Source organism: Oryctolagus cuniculus, chromosome 12, assembly GCF_051225735.1.
Source record: "Oryctolagus cuniculus isolate XC-2025 breed Fujian yellow rabbit chromosome 12, ASM5122573v1, whole genome shotgun sequence".
Lineage (NCBI taxonomy): Eukaryota > Metazoa > Chordata > Mammalia > Lagomorpha > Leporidae > Oryctolagus > Oryctolagus cuniculus.
The window spans coordinates 85,744,372-85,760,770 of NC_142878.1; the positions used below are offsets into that span (position 1 = coordinate 85,744,372).

General features: G+C 45.2%; 1 protein-coding gene across 42 annotated transcripts in view; it reads left to right on the forward strand.

The window, feature by feature from the left end:
• TLN2 (talin 2) overlaps positions 1-16,399 on the forward strand; it is a 479,276-nt gene that overhangs the window by 238,604 nt on the left and 224,273 nt on the right. For 12 of the 42 annotated variants that reach the window (XM_089310520.1, XM_070054323.2, XM_070054311.2 and 9 more), the window contains one exon: positions 10,081-10,215. The exons of the other annotated variants lie outside the window; for them this stretch is intronic. The gene's annotated coding sequence lies outside the window, so the exon portion shown is untranslated. The remainder of the gene's footprint in view (positions 1-10,080; positions 10,216-16,399) is intronic. 42 annotated transcript variants of the gene reach the window in all.

Sequence of the window (16,399 nt, forward strand, 5' to 3'; positions counted from 1 at the left end):
GAGATAACAAGAGAGAAATTTTCCATCTCATACTTCACTCCCCAAATGCCTACAACAGCTAGGGCTGGGGCTGGGGGTGGCTCAGGCTGAAGCCAGGAACCAGAAACTCCATTCCATTCTCCAACATGAATGATAGGTAGCTAGTTACTTGAACCATCACTTGCTGCCTCCTAGGTGTGCATTAGCAGGAAGCTGGATTGGAAGTGGAGGTGAGACTTGAACCCAGACGCTCTGATAAGAGATATGGGCATCTCAACTGGGAGCTTACCTCCTGTGTGCCAGGTTGCCTGCCCCAAATTTAGCTTTTAGTTCTATTTTCCACAAATTTGTTGAAGCACCCTTATATTTTTCTTTTCTTTTTAAAGACGTAACCACATTTTATTTACATTGACGGTGGTTCGTTCCAGTGGGTACATTTTGTGTCTGAGTTGTTGGTGTGGGTTTTGGAGAAGTGCTCATGGAGGCCCATATGCACTGCAACCCCAGGTGCTGTTTTCAGGACTAATGCCCTTAGTGAGGCCCGCCTCACCCTCCATCCTGGGGAGGAGCAGCAGAGGAGAGCCAGCCCCGTGAGTCAGACCTGTGCTGGGGCTTCCTTCTTGCAGATGCCTTCTGTTATCATGAGGGGTTGATTTCTTGGGCCTAGAGGGTTTGTGGATGTATAAGTGTTTTCTGAAGCTTTTCTGTTTTGTTTCTCCTGATGAGTTAGTTTTTGGAATGAAATATTGTACTGAAGATGTTGGAAACCTTTTGTAGCTTTATGGGCACAGAAGAAAATTCGTTTAGAAAATGTGTTAAAACAGCTTTCCTTCTTGAGTTACTATTAATGCTACAAATTAACTCAGATCCATAAGCCAGTTTACACAATGGAGTAGTTGAGCTTTTAATCTTTGTGGTGTAACTTGGAAAAGCAAACGATCATTTCTAAATGCGGCTTGTACTGTGCCCTGTTTTCTATTCTGAGTCTGGATTCATTTATGTTGCTTGGATGCTGAAATGTTTGGTCCTTAACTGAGCGTAGCAATAAATCTAGGTTTACAAAAAGCAGTGTTCGTTGGCTACAAATCACTCTTGGATTGGAGGGATGGGGGGGGGGGGCAGTTGTGCGTGTTTTTCCTAAGAAATCTTCTTGACTTTCTCAGGTTGGGCTCTGATGAGATAGCTCTGCTCCTGTAGAGAAAGGTGAGGTATTGGAGGAGCCGGCGGTGTGGGCTCTTGGATACTGAGGCTTCTCTCAGCTCACCTGCGGTTTACTCTGTAGATGACATACCCCAGGTTCCTGTCTCCAGTTGGAGTGGTGGCTGTGCATATTGTAGTCTGCATTTTTAAAAAAGATTCATTTATCCACTAGAAAGGCAGCATCAGAGAGAGAGAGAAAGAGACAGACAGATAAAGAGGAGAGGAAGAGGTCTTTGATCTGCTGGTTCATATCCCAAATGACTGTAGCGGCTGGGACTGGGCCAGGCCAAGCCAGGAGCCTGGAATTCCATCTGATCCTCCCACCTGGGTGGCAGGGCCCCCAGCATTTAGGCCACCTTCTTCTTTCCCAGGTGCATTTGCCGGGAACTGGATTAGAAGTGGAACAGCTGAGACTTGAACTGGTGTGCATATTGAGTCCTGGTGTTGCAAGCAATCACTTAACCTGCTGTGCCACACTGGCACCATATGCTACTTAAAAAAAAAAAAAAAGGATGTATTTATTTATTTGAAAGACAGGATGATGGGATGAGGGGGGCCAGGGAGAAGTGTGCAAAGAGAGAATCTTTGATCCACTGGTTCACTCCCCAAAGAGCCACAACAGTCAGGGCTAGAACAAACCGATGCCAGGAACCCAGAACGCCATCTGGTCTACTGTGTGGGTAGCAAGGGCCAAAGTACTTGGGCCAAAGTACTCTGCTGCCTTTCCAGGTGCATTAACAGGTAGTTGGATTAGTAGAGCAGCAGGAACTTCAACTGGTGCTTCCACATGGGATGCCAGTGTCACAAGTGGTGTCTTAACTCACTATACCACAGTGTCAGTCCCAGGATAATTCTTGCCATGAGAGTTCTACTTGATGTTTTGTTCATGACTGTCATGCCTTGAACAGTGTCCTCATTCCCCTCCCACCCCCACCCCCAACCATTCATGTCTACCCCAATCCTCAAAATGGGACCATATTTGGCAACGACCTTTGCAGATGTAAGTAAGGATGGAGATGCAATCACATTAGAGCAGGATGGGCCCTAAACCTAGTGAGTGGGGCCCGTGATACTGTCACGTGAAGACGAGGTCCCCAGAAAATGGAAGGGGAAAGGACAGATTGTTCCCTGGAAACTTCCAGGGAAGTGTGGGTCCTCGGGTGTTTCATTTCAGACTTGTGGCTTCTCCAACTTGGATAGAATCAACTCCTTTTGCTTTAAAAACCACGTTTGTGGTGACATTTTCTGAAACCTCGAGGAAACTGATGGACCAGTGGTTGGAGGGCAGTCTCATATTGACTTTTTGTAGGCACTCTGAGTCCATCTACATATGAAATAGCAGCATTGAGAGATCGATACGGTGTAATTTTCCACAACTGAGATGTCCCTGTGTCTGGTGCACCCTCCATTTTAACATGGTCAATACATGGTGAAAGCAGGCTTACCAGAATCATCTACCACTGGAAAAGGTCTGTGTGGTCTTTGTGATTTTTTTTTTCAAGATTTATTTGTTTATTTGAGGAGAGACAGAGTTCTTCCCTCTGCTGGTTCATTCCCCAAACAGCTGCAAGGACTGGAACTGGGCCAATCTGAAGCCAGGAGCCAGGAGCTTAGGTGCAGGGGCCCAAGGATTTGGGCCATCTTCCACTGCTTTCCCAGAAGCGTTAGCAGAGAGCTGGATCAAAAGTGGAGCAGCTAGGACTCCCATATAGGATGCTGGTGCCGCAGGCAGAGGCTTAATCTACTACTCCACAGCGCCGGCCCTATCTTTGTGATATTAACCTTTACTTTGACAGTATATATGCCTGTTGGCTTTGTTCTATGGAAGTGAATTTTCGGATGCCCAAAGCCTGCTTCGTGTAGCACCTCGAGACTAGAGCGATCAGTGGTGTCTCCAAAGTGTGTGTGTGTGTGTGTGTGTGTGTGTGTGTGTGTGTGTTCACTGCTATCAGTCTCGAGGATTCATATTAGAGCATTTTCAAGGTTGCAAACCCTGTAAAGGATGCAGGATGCTGCTGTATGGCAGTGTCCTTTCCCAAGTTCACTGGGAAACACAGCATTTAGGGCATAATTGGCTTGTTGGCCCACACTATTAGGATGAGGAGAAAGCAAAGTCAATACAGGTACTTAGAGCCAGAAAAACAGTGCTTTTCAAAAGGGAAACAACTCTCTTGGTCAACAGAGATAAAAACACAGCTTGTTGGTTGGTGTCACTGATGCAGCCTCTGTAGGTATTTGCAGCCTCATGTTCTCAAGTGTATGTTGGAAGCTTCAATACAGATGCTTAAGGGCCTGATGCTGTGAGACTCAATTGTGCAGCAGCGATGTGGTCACGTGAAGGGTGGTAGAGGCACTGTTGTGGTTGAGAAACGTGAGCCCTTGTGGCCTTACACTTGAACGTTGGCTTAGACTTCTTAGAACAGAGGCCCTGGGGCCAGCGCCGTGGCTCACTTTGTTAATCCTCTGCGGCACTGGCATTCAATATGGGCACTGGGTTCTAGTCCTGGTTGCTCCTCTTCTAGTCCAGCTCTCTGCTGTGGACTGGGATAGCTGTGGAGGATGGCCCAGGTGCTTGGGCTCCTGCACCTGCGTTGGAGACCAGGAGGAAGCACCTGGCTCCTGGCTTTAGATCGGCGCAGCGCCACCCATAGCGGCCATTTGGGGAGTGAACCAATGGAAGGAAGATCCTTCTCTCTGTCTCTCTCTCTCTCTCTGTAACTCTACCTGTCAAAGTTAAAAAAAAAAAAAAAAAAAAAAAAAGAACAGGGGCCCTCTCATTTGCTCTGAAGAGCTCCCCGACCAGGGAGGAGTCTGTCCAACATAAATGGAATTTCATGTTTCCAACACAGCCACTAAAAAGGAAAGGCAAAATCAGGGAGGTATCTCCATGCAGAATTTGAAGCTTATTCAACCAAGGGGATCTCCCAAACACAAATGAGCTGGAGACGTAAAATGAGTTTTCAGTGCAGACTCACTCTGCTAGATTTAGGTACCCCATTTATGCATGTGTAGGAAAACCTTGCTGGTGTCTATTAGAAGGAACATGTTCTACCCCTCTTCCTAGGGGGCACCATGCTTGAGCCAGGCCTCTCTTGGTCCAAAAGACTAGGCACCAGGGTGTAGGGGGAGCAAAAGAAAGGGAAGGAACGTTTTTTGAATGTGAACCGTACCAGGTATTACTTATTCAGTTTATTTTTAGTCTTCAGTGTAATGCTATGCCTCGTAGACCTCAGCATTCTCAATGTGGAAATGATAATTAGTCTTCATTTGGAAACTGAGGCTCAGAAAATTAAAGTGACTCATGCCAGGTAGTGTAAAGAAGTAATCAGCAGGGACTTCTTTTGGATAATAGAAGGAAAGAAATGGTGTGTGTGTGAATGAATGAGTATATGCATTTACCTAGATACATTGGAGAAATTTTGGCTGATTATTTCTGATTTCAACTATTTATTTACAAATTTGTAGGATTCCTTCTGGTTCAGAGAGGTGAGGAGTACCCAGTATCCAGTCTCCATGCAGCCAGTGCTGTAGGGGAAAGGCTGAAGTGTGATCTGTGGTTCTTTTACATGTTCAGCAGGTGCACTTTGATATGTACAGTGGGGATGCGCCAGCAGCCGTGGCTCCGCTTTCTTCCTGTTTGCCTTTAAACAATCTCATTAATGTTATAAATTTAGTCCTATAGAATAATATTTTTATTTGAATTTACTGGAAAATTTTACATGTTGTTTCTAATTTAAAATGCAGACATGTGGCATTTTGTAGTCCCCCATCTTGTACACCATGCACATTTGCTGACTTAATATATAAACTGATTTTTGTTGTGTTTTGTGCCTGTATCAGTGATAACAGATAAAAGCTTCCTGGGTTCTGCAGTGTATCAAGGACAATCCAACTTTATCTTAATAAGAGAAGATGGAATTGGGGCTTCTCCTGGGCCAGTTCTGTGTCCTTCCTAACACTATCAGCTGTCCCAGAGCATCCATCACTGCCCAGGCCAATTGCTCGGACGCTGTCAACGTTGCCCATTGTCTGTCTGTGGACCCTGTGCAGCTGACCCTGAGCGCCAGCCAGTCTTTATCCGCCTAGCTGACAGGGCCAGTCAGGATGATCAATATGGGCCTCTTCCTCACGGTGCAGTCACTAAATGGATTTACTTTCCTTAATATCCATGTGGAGTCACTCTTTGGGCAGTGGAGAGTTGAAGTAAGCCCTGTGCTGATTAAGCTCTGCTGGAGTGGAAAAGCATGAAACAATACTGGATGCTCTGCAGGACAGGCATCCCCACCAAGTGAGTGTTTGCAGAGAATACAGCACTCTACAATGATTTTTCAGATGGTTTTCCATGACCAAGCGTGCATGGAGCTATCGGTTTGAACATGTGGGAAATCATTTGTCTGATTTTCATAAATCTCAACCTCCTCAAAGGAAAGAGCTTATCTCCTAGACAGCTCATCTGGTGATCTAGTGCTAGTTCCATTTACCAAAATCAACTGTAAATGTATGAGCGCACTTTTGCTATGTTGCTAGGATAATGGTTGTTAAGTTCACTCTGTGGTCCTTTTTTTATTTTTAACTGACAGATAATTGTACATCTTTTGGGGTCCTGTGTGATGCTTCTGTACATTTACATGTTGTGTAATGATCAGCACAGACTATTAAGGTTATCCATCATTTTTCTTACATGAAATACTAGACCTTGCAGTATGGCTGCCTCGTACCTAAACTAAAGCCTAAACTATAGCTCATCTTTGCCAACACCAACCGAGATCGCCATAGGGTAAAGACATCCCTTTCTGGGGTTTCTTTTAACATTTATTGGGAAAAAATTCAGCATTACATTTTCTTACGGCTGTTTGTTTCTTAGCAAGTTGACTATTAATCAAGCAGTTTTCTCTTTGATGCAGAATATCTTTCTCTTTGGTTTTACCATTTCTTATGGTTTTGTGTATTTCATTTGAGGCTGAAAATAAGTCTGAGAAGATGGTAGAATATAAGAAAAGGATATGTAGTCTCTCAGTTTCTGGACATCACTGGACTTATCATTGTTTCACAGAGCAAATTAACCGCTAATGCTGGATCTGCCCTTAGTTGGTTCTTTACTGGAATATTATTGTAATTTTTCCTTTGTTGTCAACAAGAGGATAGCTAGGATCAGGATTTTTCTCTGTGTCATTTAGTACAGAGGAGAGTGAGTCATGTGGTCTTGCAGGGGTCTGAGGATGTGCTGATGGCCCTGATCCAAGTGATTTCATGTGAATTTTAGATCCCACTCAGATGACAATTGCTACTGGTTTTAAATGTCCATTTAACTCTCACCTTCATTATTTCTGTGAAGATTCATGCCGTTTGATTTGCAACTTTATGTGTTGGCTCCAAATTGGAGAAAATCTTGGCTTCCTTGCAGTATTTTTTGGTTGGGTTTAAAATTTACTGTAGTGCTTCCAGGAGTTCCTTGCCTCTAACCCACTGCAGTTGGCCACCTCTGCCCTCCAAGAGAATCCTCCTTCTGGGTCCCTCTGGGAGGAGGAACATTCTGGCCCAGAAAGGCCTTGGAGTGGGAGGGTTTCCGACATAACAGGAGCTGTGTTTGTCATTGGGCAGCTTTATCGCAAAGCTACAGCCTTCGTCCTTGTTGAAAAATGTAAGATTTTCTCTTCTGGAGTCAGAGAGGAGAGAAAATCTCATAGTTAAAAGAGAAGAACAGAGAAGGAAGAAAGAGATCTGCTGGGACATTCATTCTCTGATGCGTTGTCAGGTTGTCTTAACAAACTTTTCTGAAAAGCACTGGAGTGCTGGCTTCATTCTCCAGCGGTCCTGTGTGTGATCCTGAAAGGCATCTGTGGGGCCAGCGCCATGGCTCACTTGGTTAATCCTCCTCCTGCAAGCACTGGCATCCCATATGGGCGCCGGTTCTGGTCCCGGTTGCTCCTCTTCCGGTCTAGCTCTCTGCTGTGGCCCGGGAGGGCAGTGGAGAATGGCCCAAGTGCTTGGGCCCCTGCACCCGCATGGGGGACCGGGAGGAAGCACCTGGTTCCTGGCTTCGGATCAGCGCAGCTCAGGCCATAGTGGCCATTTGGGGAGTGAACCAGTGGAAGGAAGACCTTTCTCTCTGTCTCTCTCTCTCGCTGTCTATAACTCTACCTGTCAAATAAATTAAAAAAAAAAAAAGGCATCTGTGTGTGTCTGTGTGTAAATGTGTGTGTGTATGGAATTATGTGCATAAGCACATGATGGAAGTAAAAGCAAGAGAGGAATTTTTTCTTAAAGGTAGATTTAAAGACTGAAAACACCACATTATTAGGACATCTACTGACCAAATAAAGAAAAAACAATGCAGCTCAAAAAGATCAAGGCCATCTTAATCAGCCCCATTGCCTTGGTCTGCTAGAACATGGTGACCTGCAGGCTGCTTGTGCCAATAACATCTTACATTGCTTTCTGTTTTTCTCCTGTTGCCTAAGAGGAATAGTGTTGAGCTTTCTGGACGACTGGAAGCCACAGGGGTGTGCACTGTCATTGTACTGGAAATCAAGACAGATGTTGGGGAACCAGGGGAGTTGTGGCAGGAGGACCCATCTGCAAATGTCACTGCTTGCATCTTGGAACTCACAGAGTTAACCCTTTACTAGCCAGTGTGCACGTGGGGCTGCAGACTATGATTCAGGCCCCTGACCTACTTCCATGGTTACTAAAGCTTAAACCAGCCATTAGGAGAGCTCTTCCAAGTTGGAGTCACCCTGGTCACACCTGGAACCGTTCAGAGCCCTGGCCTGTAGCAGAGCTCCCAGAACGGGATTGTGATCAGCCTTGGGTGGCTGTGGTATAAGCTGAGGATTTTTCAGTACCAGAAACCTAATGAATTGATCCTTATGATTGAACTAAAGGTAGGATGCTGTGGCGAGAGCGAGAAATGTGAGGCAGTGCCTAGGGTCGTGAGATGGTCTTGGCCATTTTGGCGTCCACTGTGTTTATATGCAGTCCTGCTAGAGAGCCAGGAGGCAGTCGGCAACTGCTGGGAACCGTGAGGCCCCTGTGCCCTGGTGGACAAGGGCAGGCAGAGGACAGGAACTCCCACAGCATCTGTTATGGAGATGGCTGGGTAAGCGTGGGGCAGAGGCTGATGGGCAGTGAGGAATTTTAAATGGAGCCACCTGTCTTTTTTGAGAGTAAGACTCTTTCAAATGCAGCCAGTTCTGGGCAGTTTCATCGCCAGCTTGGCTTTCTGACTGTGATCTGATGATAACATTTGGCTGCAGTCTGCAGAGGTCTGAGTGGACAGCTGGAGGTGGGTGCTGAGGAAGGAGTGCAGGCCCATGGGACAGGGAGCCAGGGGATGGCACAGCATCGGGTAGGGCAGGGCCTGAGTTCCTCAGAGCTCTGTATGCATTCAGCCCCAAACGGGGCCCTTGCCACAATCTCCCAGGGGCCAGAGGGCAAGGTTCAGAGTCTATGTCTTCTGCACCCTCGACACCTTGACATTCATCTTCATGATTTGCAAACATTTGGAATGATATCACATATAAGAGTACACATGAGATGGGAGTATATATATAGCAGTATAATGGGTTGGTCATTTGAGGCTGTAAAAATGATTGCCTTAGAATGTTACAGATCTATCTTGTATTTGCTAGAGTTGTGGTCTTTGTGGTTTAGGAAAATACAATTTTTTTTGTTGCCATTGTTCCACTTGAACAAACAAAAAGATATTCACAAAAAATGCTTGCCTGTATCCCACATGAGTACTTGAGTACAATTCCTGACTCCAGCTTCCTGCTAATGTGTACCCTGGGAGGCAACAGTGAGAGCTTAAGTAAGTAAATTCTTGGCACTCACGTGGGAGACCTTAATTCAGTTCCTGCTCCCAGTAGGCCTAGCCCCAGCCGTGGCAGGCATCTGGGGAGTAAACCAGCAGCTGGGGAAGTACTCCTTCTCTTTCTGCTTCTCAAACTGAAATTTTTCTTTATTTAAATAGGTATTTAAGGTCCACTTTACCTGGAATAAAAACATAAGTAGTTGACTGACAGCAGCCAGTGTGTGGTCTCTCACCACTGAACACTGTAGTCAAGAACGCAGGCAGGCCCAGGCACTGTTGACTTGAGTTTGGTAAACATACGACCAAGCTCGCTACTGCCCTTCCTTCTTTTCCTCCCTAATTACAAAGCCTTGAATCCCTTGAGACATCTGAACCTAAGAACAAGAAACTGAAGTTGGCTTTTGCTTGCCCTTGGCAAGGGTACTGTGGGGATGTGCACCTGGACAGAATAGTGCTAGATGTTAGAAGGCCACTCTGAAGTCACCCAGTCGTCATCACTGACCTCCCTGGAGGAAGGTGAGACTCTGATGATTGATCTCTTGTTGAAGAACACACAGATGCAAGAGGCCCCTGCACTACTGTGTTGGAAGTTGCAAAATGACCTTTTAGTTTTACTGGGTATCTGTGGCCACTCGTGTGAACTTAAACAGATGAAGCCAAAGACAGCGTAGTTGGATTTGATACTGGAGAGTGGATGTAGAGAGAAAAAGCCTTGAGTATGGGGTTAGATTCAGCACAAGGATGAATGCCGATGTGTTTGTTCTTGTCAGTTACATCAATATATTTAAACTCTGCTCTGGTAGAATAGGATTATGGGCCTATTTTGGAGGTGGAAATGGAAAGCTAAGCAAAGTGCTGGTGATAAAAGAATTGGGAACATCTTGCATTCTGCTTGCTTGTGCTAGCCATACCTTCCTGAGATGCCTCTTTTACAGTCTTATTATCACTGAAGGCTAACACAGTTCTAGTGGGTAGGCCATTCTTGCTTCTTGGCAAAAGGGAATTCTTAAGAAGATGATCCATCCTCTTGGATATGTAGGAAGCACAGTCAGATTCTAAATTTTCTCTCTCATTCTGTCTTTTGGTAGGGTGGAGCTATATTCCAACTACTTCATTTGCTTTCATCGTGAGAAGAATTTATAGGTATTCCATTTTTGTCTAACTCTCTTTGTCTCTCCTATTGGAGTTGTTGAATTTTGGGAGCCAGCCAAGGAAGGAATTAGGTAAGCAAAATCTTTACATCTACTTTGACCTTATATTCGTGGGGTAGTAATATTGAGTAATTGCAGTCACCCTTGAGATAAGCAAGGAGACAGAATCGTATTATAGAACACTGGTGTATGCCTTTTAGGGCAGTGCAGAAATTGTGCTGCTCTGTGTGACATTAATTATTTTTAAAATAGAAGCCACCATATTACATGCATGCTAAGGGTTTTGTCTTTTAGCTGTACCATAATCATATCTATTTATTGGAGTTTTTAAAAATTTGCTTTGAGGCAGTTACAGGATCACTATCAAGTACATTAATATTTGCCTTTTTAAATATTCCTGAGTTTTTCTTTAAGAAAACATCCTGTTAAGAATTTCAGAATGAACGGTTTTTTGTTAGGTCGTTTTCAGCTTGCTTGTTTCCCCTCTCTAAATTCCTTCCAGGTAGACATTGCATTGTGTTTCCTGTGCCTTGTGTCATGTGGAGTTTTGCAGTGTCTAGCATTGAAATTTAATCCATTAGGATTCTCATCTTGCTATGACTTTGGTTTTCAATATAGAAAATTACAAAAAGGGCAAAATCACATAAAGGCTATGAAAATGGAAACTGAACATGCTTCTTGCCAATGGTACTGATATAGAAACCAGAATTTCATAATTGTATTAGCAAACCTAAATGATTTCCACTGAGACATCTAAGATTAACATTGATGCTAATTGTTAAATTTTGCTGTATCTAAATCTCATGCTGTAGTGTTTAGTCTTGGTAACATGGTGAGGACTATAATTTTCTTTCTGTTTCACTGATAGCTCATTGTACCATTCTTTGATAAGACTAAAATGATTGTAGTTTTGAAACTATTCAGGAAAGCAGCAGATATTAATTGCATGGTGTTGTCACCCGAGGGTGCCTTGTACCGGGGAAATCACAACTAGACAATTCCATTGAAACGAGCAAAATGCGACATAATATTTGTATTAGAACATTGTATACAATAGACTTTCAATAAGTGAACTAAATGGGATATTATGAGTATGTGTGAATTACAGCAAAGACAAAAAGGCGAAATTTTTCATGACCTTTGATTTGGCAATATTATCTTAAATACGATACCAAAAGCATAAGCAGTAAAAGAGAAAAGTAAATAAGTTGAACTTCATCAAAACTAAAAAACATTCGAGCATTAAAGTGTGCTATCAAGAAAGCAAGAACACAACCTACAGAATGGGAGAAAATATTTGCCAGTAATTTCTGAAAAAGGTCTAATATTGAGAATATAAACACCTCTTATAACTCAACAAATAAAAAAAGTTGGTAAAGGATTAGAATAAATATGTCTTCAAAGAAGATACACAGATGACCCATAAGTAGATGAACATGTCATCGTTAATCATCAGGAAAATGCAAATCAAAACCACAATGAGATGCCACTCCACCTGCTGGGGTGGCTGAAAAGCAAAGAAAGCAGCACCACCAACAAACCCCTGACAGTTGGTAGATAGGACAGTGGGGCCCCTTTCATAGCTACTGGGATGGCTGTGGAGGTGTAGCTCCAACCAGTCAGAGTTTCCCAGGTTGGTGAAAATAGGCCTTGCAGGTAAAGCCAGACTTCAGATGCTACGGGAGGGATGTGGAAAGCAGACCTGGGTTTTAGGTACCCCTGAGCTACCTTACAGGTTAGCCAGTTGAGGAGGGCTACTCCCAGATTTTGTGTGCGAAGTGAGGACTTGACCCTCCGTGGGACTTTGGCTTCTCAGGTCCATCCCACTGTGTTTGCACCGCTCCCTGAGGCCAGTGGTCATGCAATGGGGACTGCATACATCTCAGATGAGGCATTGCACACACGTGAAGGCTCTTGCCACCCTCTCCATGAAGCAGCCATTTGCCCAAGGCCCAGGCCTGTGTTTGTTTTGACATTGATTTATTGTTTCTGTTGCTGCTTTCTCTGGCTATCTCACAAACATGTTTGATAAGTAATTTTTTTGGTCTGTGTTTATTAGGTGCATGAAGGTGCATGACCTGGTGGCTTGAGTTCCACCGTTGCCTTTTCTGCTTTCTGTTTATTAAGTACCACATAAAGTAAATCAATAAAGAAGAGAATGGAGAAATTGCCCTGTTCAACATTTCAGGGGTGAGGGAGTCATGCTGTCTATAAATATTTGTATTTTCTTGAGAAAATTCCTTTTTCTTTTTGACATTCTGACTGGTTCACTGAGAGGCATTGCTGGGTGGTGAGGGGGAAAGAAAAGAAATTTTTCCCTCTAACAATTTCTGCATGTCTTTCAAGAGATGTCATAAAGAAGAAAGCTTGGAAAGAATTTTTCATTCTAATAAATGTTTTGCTTTTATCTTTCTTGAAGGCATTAAAATACTTAGGCAACATTTTCTTCCTTCTTTCTTTCTTCCTTTTTAAAAAATATTTATTTATTTGAAAGGCAGAGTTATGTATAGAGAAAGGGAGACACACACACAGAGAGGGAGAGAGAGAGGTCTTCCATCTGCTGGTTCACTCCCCAAATGGCCTCAATGGCTAGGGCTGGGCCAGACCAAAGCCAGGAACCAGGAACTTCACCCAGGTCTCCCATGTGGGTGCAGGTGCTCAAGTAATTGGACTATCCTCCACTGCTCTCCCAGGTGTAGTAGCAGAGAGCTGGATGGGAAGAGAAGCAGCTGGGACTTGAACCATCTCGAATGCCTGTATGGGATGCTGGCACTGCAGGCAGTGACTTAACAATGCTGGCCCCTTAGCCAGCCTTTTCTCAGTGTAGTAACAGTCAGGGAAAATGTGAAAATGTGGTCAAATGCTTCCAAAAAGCGAAACAAACTTCCTCCATTTGGAGCGTCTCTGAGCTCTCTCTGCTGTTTGCTTTACCCCAGTGCCCAGTCTCTGCGCTTTGCTTTATAAAGCCTCCTGTCTGCCGGTCCTGACCTCAGCCCCTGGATCTGTGCCACCTCAGCTCTTCCTCTGATAGTCGCCTTGGATCCAGATGCAGTGGGGACTCATCTGTCTTGGGGAGAGTGGAGGCCCAGGCCGGGTTCTTAGAAGTTCCTCCTGTGTCGCTCCCCCTCTTCATGGAGGAACGACACTAAACCCTGCCTAGGCTTCATATCCGAGTCACGGCACCATTATGTCGCTCCCCCTCTTCGTGGGGGAATGACACAGGACCCTGCGCTGTTCTTTTGTCTGCTCGGCCCTTCCCGGTTTGCTGCTGGTTCTTCCCGGGTTGGCTACCGACCCTTCCACCTCCGTGGAAGGGCGGTTCCCCCTGCCACTTTCCCCACTTCCGCGGGGGAGCGGCACACCGCCCGCCGGCTCTCTCGGGGGCTGCTAGGTGTTCCTTCAGATAGATGTTCCTGGTGCATGTTGTCTCTCTCCTCCTTTATAGTCCTCTTCCATCAATCCCAACTCTGCTACCCACACACCTAGTACGCTGCTCTCCTCCAATCAGGAGCAGGATCAGCTCCTGCAGGTCATCACTCAAGTTGGTGAGAGGCAGCTGCGTAGAAGTTGTTACTCCCTTCTCAGCGCCATATTGTGGGAGAGCAGATGCATAGAATAAGTCTTAATTCCAGTAACAGTCTAGTCCGAGTTGCTCCCCACACTCCTGTCTAAGTCAGCACATGAAGACAGGATGGAGGGATCCAGTAGAGATGCAAAGCGGTGCTGCTTCACTTGGAGACCCTTGAGCTTTTTGAATTTGAGTTCCCAAGATAGACATACAGGCAGAGGGAGTGCCCTCATCTTGGTCTTGGTTAGAACTGCAGAAGCTAAGGATAGGGATGGTGGAGATGCATGCTGCTCAGACTTTGGTCTTTGGTGACCAGAAGATGGAAAGCTGACCACTGATCATTGTAAATGCATGCATAATGTAATGATATATATTATACATGCATAATGTAAATAATGCATAATGTAAATGAAACAGCAGGACCATGAGATTTTAAAGAATTGGAGGCCAACTCTATAAAGAGTCAAGTTTCCCCTACCCTGCCTCCAATAGACTATACTGGGGCAGGCATGAGACAGATATTCCCATTCCAAAAGGGTGAAACAGGCAAGAAGAAAGGAGTAACAGATCTCAAGGGTTTCCGAATCCTAACAGCAAAAATAACATTAAATCTTATGGCTTGAAAATCACCACCTTTGAGTTGGGGTCCCATCCTCTGGATACACTGGGGCAGGGGTCAGGCTCCCGGCATGTTCCTCCCCACCCCCACCCCCCATGGCTTGGCTGGGCACGACCCACACAGCAGCTGTCACAGGCGGGAATAGAGTACCTGCAGCTCTCTCAGGCTGGTGTTACATGCTGGTAGTGTATAAGGCTGAGGCCTTGGTGGTAGCCCTTTCCCCTACAGTGTCACTAAGCCTAGCCCTAGTAGCGTCTCCCTGTATGACCCCACAGTTCTGCTGAGCATTGTCCTAAGGGGGACTCCATTTGGAACCCTATCCCTATAATGGTGTCCACCTGGGCACAGAGAGTTTTGGGAGGATACTTTGAAACCAGGAGCAGGGAGCCGCTCCAGTACTCCTGTGCTCTTGGCATCTGCTGCAGTGGCACCCTGTGGATGCTACAAGGTTTATCACTTGACCCCTCACCTCTGGAGCAGCAGCCTGAATCACAGTTGAGGCAGCCAAGGAGTGCTGTGCCAGGAGCAGAGACTTGAAATAACCCTAGAGCATGGAACCCTGGAATATTGTACACACCCTGGGACCCTCCACTTAAGTCTCAGCCACTCTGGGCCCATGTTGGAGGTGATAGCACTCACAGCCTCTGAAGCATCTTCAGGGCCAATTTTACATTATCTGGATGGATGACATCTGGATTCCTTCTGCCCATACCAGGCTACCTCCTCATCAGGTGGTGGCTTGGCCACAACCTGGCCATTCTCCCCTAGATTTGCTTTTTTAATTCACATTCTGGATAGGTTGAAACATTTTTAAATCTGCCTGTTTCCCTTCCAGTTATAAATTCTGTCTTTAGTTTCTCTCTTCTCATATATTACCGTAAGTGGTCAAGATGAGCCACACAGCTCTTTTGACACTTTGCTTGGCTTTGGCCACATGTCCTACTTCATTACTTGCTGGCTCTGCTTTGCACCAGGTTTGAGGACACAGACACAGTTCAGACAAGTTTTTTGCCACTTAGCTTTAAGGATGGTCTTTCCTCTAGTTTTCTTTAAAAAATTTTTTTTTTAGAAATTTCATTTGAAAGACAAACAGAGAGAGACAGAGATAGACACATTTTCCATCTGCTGGTTCACTCCCCAAATGTCTGCAACAGCCAAGGATGTCCAGGCTGAAGGCAGGAGCCCAGAACTCAATCTGGGTCTCCCATGTGGGTGCAGAGACCCAGTCACCTGAACCATCACCTGCTGTCTCTCAGTGAGCACATTAGCAAGAAGCCAGAATCACAAGCGGAACCAGAACGTGAACCCAGGTACTCCAATATGGAGTGTGGGCATCCCAAGCAGTGTCTTACCCTCTGCACTAAACACCTGCTCTACTTTGTGCATTTATCCATGGTTTTTGCTTCTGTAGTTTCCTTATAGTCAACAAGATGATGTGGAGTACTGTAAGATACAGAGACCTCATTCATATGACTTTTAGTGCAGTATTTTATTCTAATTGTCTTGTTTTTAGTGTCTTACTATGCTTTATTTATTTATTTATTTATTTGACAGGCAGAGTTAGACAGTGAGAGAGAGAGACAGAGAGAAAGGTCTTCCTTTACCGTTGGTTCACTCTCCAAGTGTCCGCTACAGCCAGCGCGTTGCAGCCAGCGCACTGTGCCGATCCAAAGCCAGGAGCCAGGTGCTTCTCCTGGTCTCCCATGCGGGTGCAGGACCCAACACTTGGGCCATCCTCCACTACCTTCCTGGGCCACAGCAGAGAGCTGGACTGGAAGAAGAGCAACCGGGACAGAATCCGGCGCCCCAACTGGGACTAGAACCCAGTGTGCCAGCGCCGCAGGTGGAGGATTAGCCTAGTGAGCTGCGGCACCGGCCTCTGTGCCTTATTTATAAATTAAATTTATCATAGATGTGTTATGTAAGGAGAATCATGGTACATACAGTGTTCAGCATTATCCATGGTTTCAAATATCTATTGGAGTGCTTGGAATGTGTTTCCTGCACACATAAGGGGGTGGCCGCAATAATCTGTAAGAAGATTTAGGCTATCCTTATATCTGTCCTCC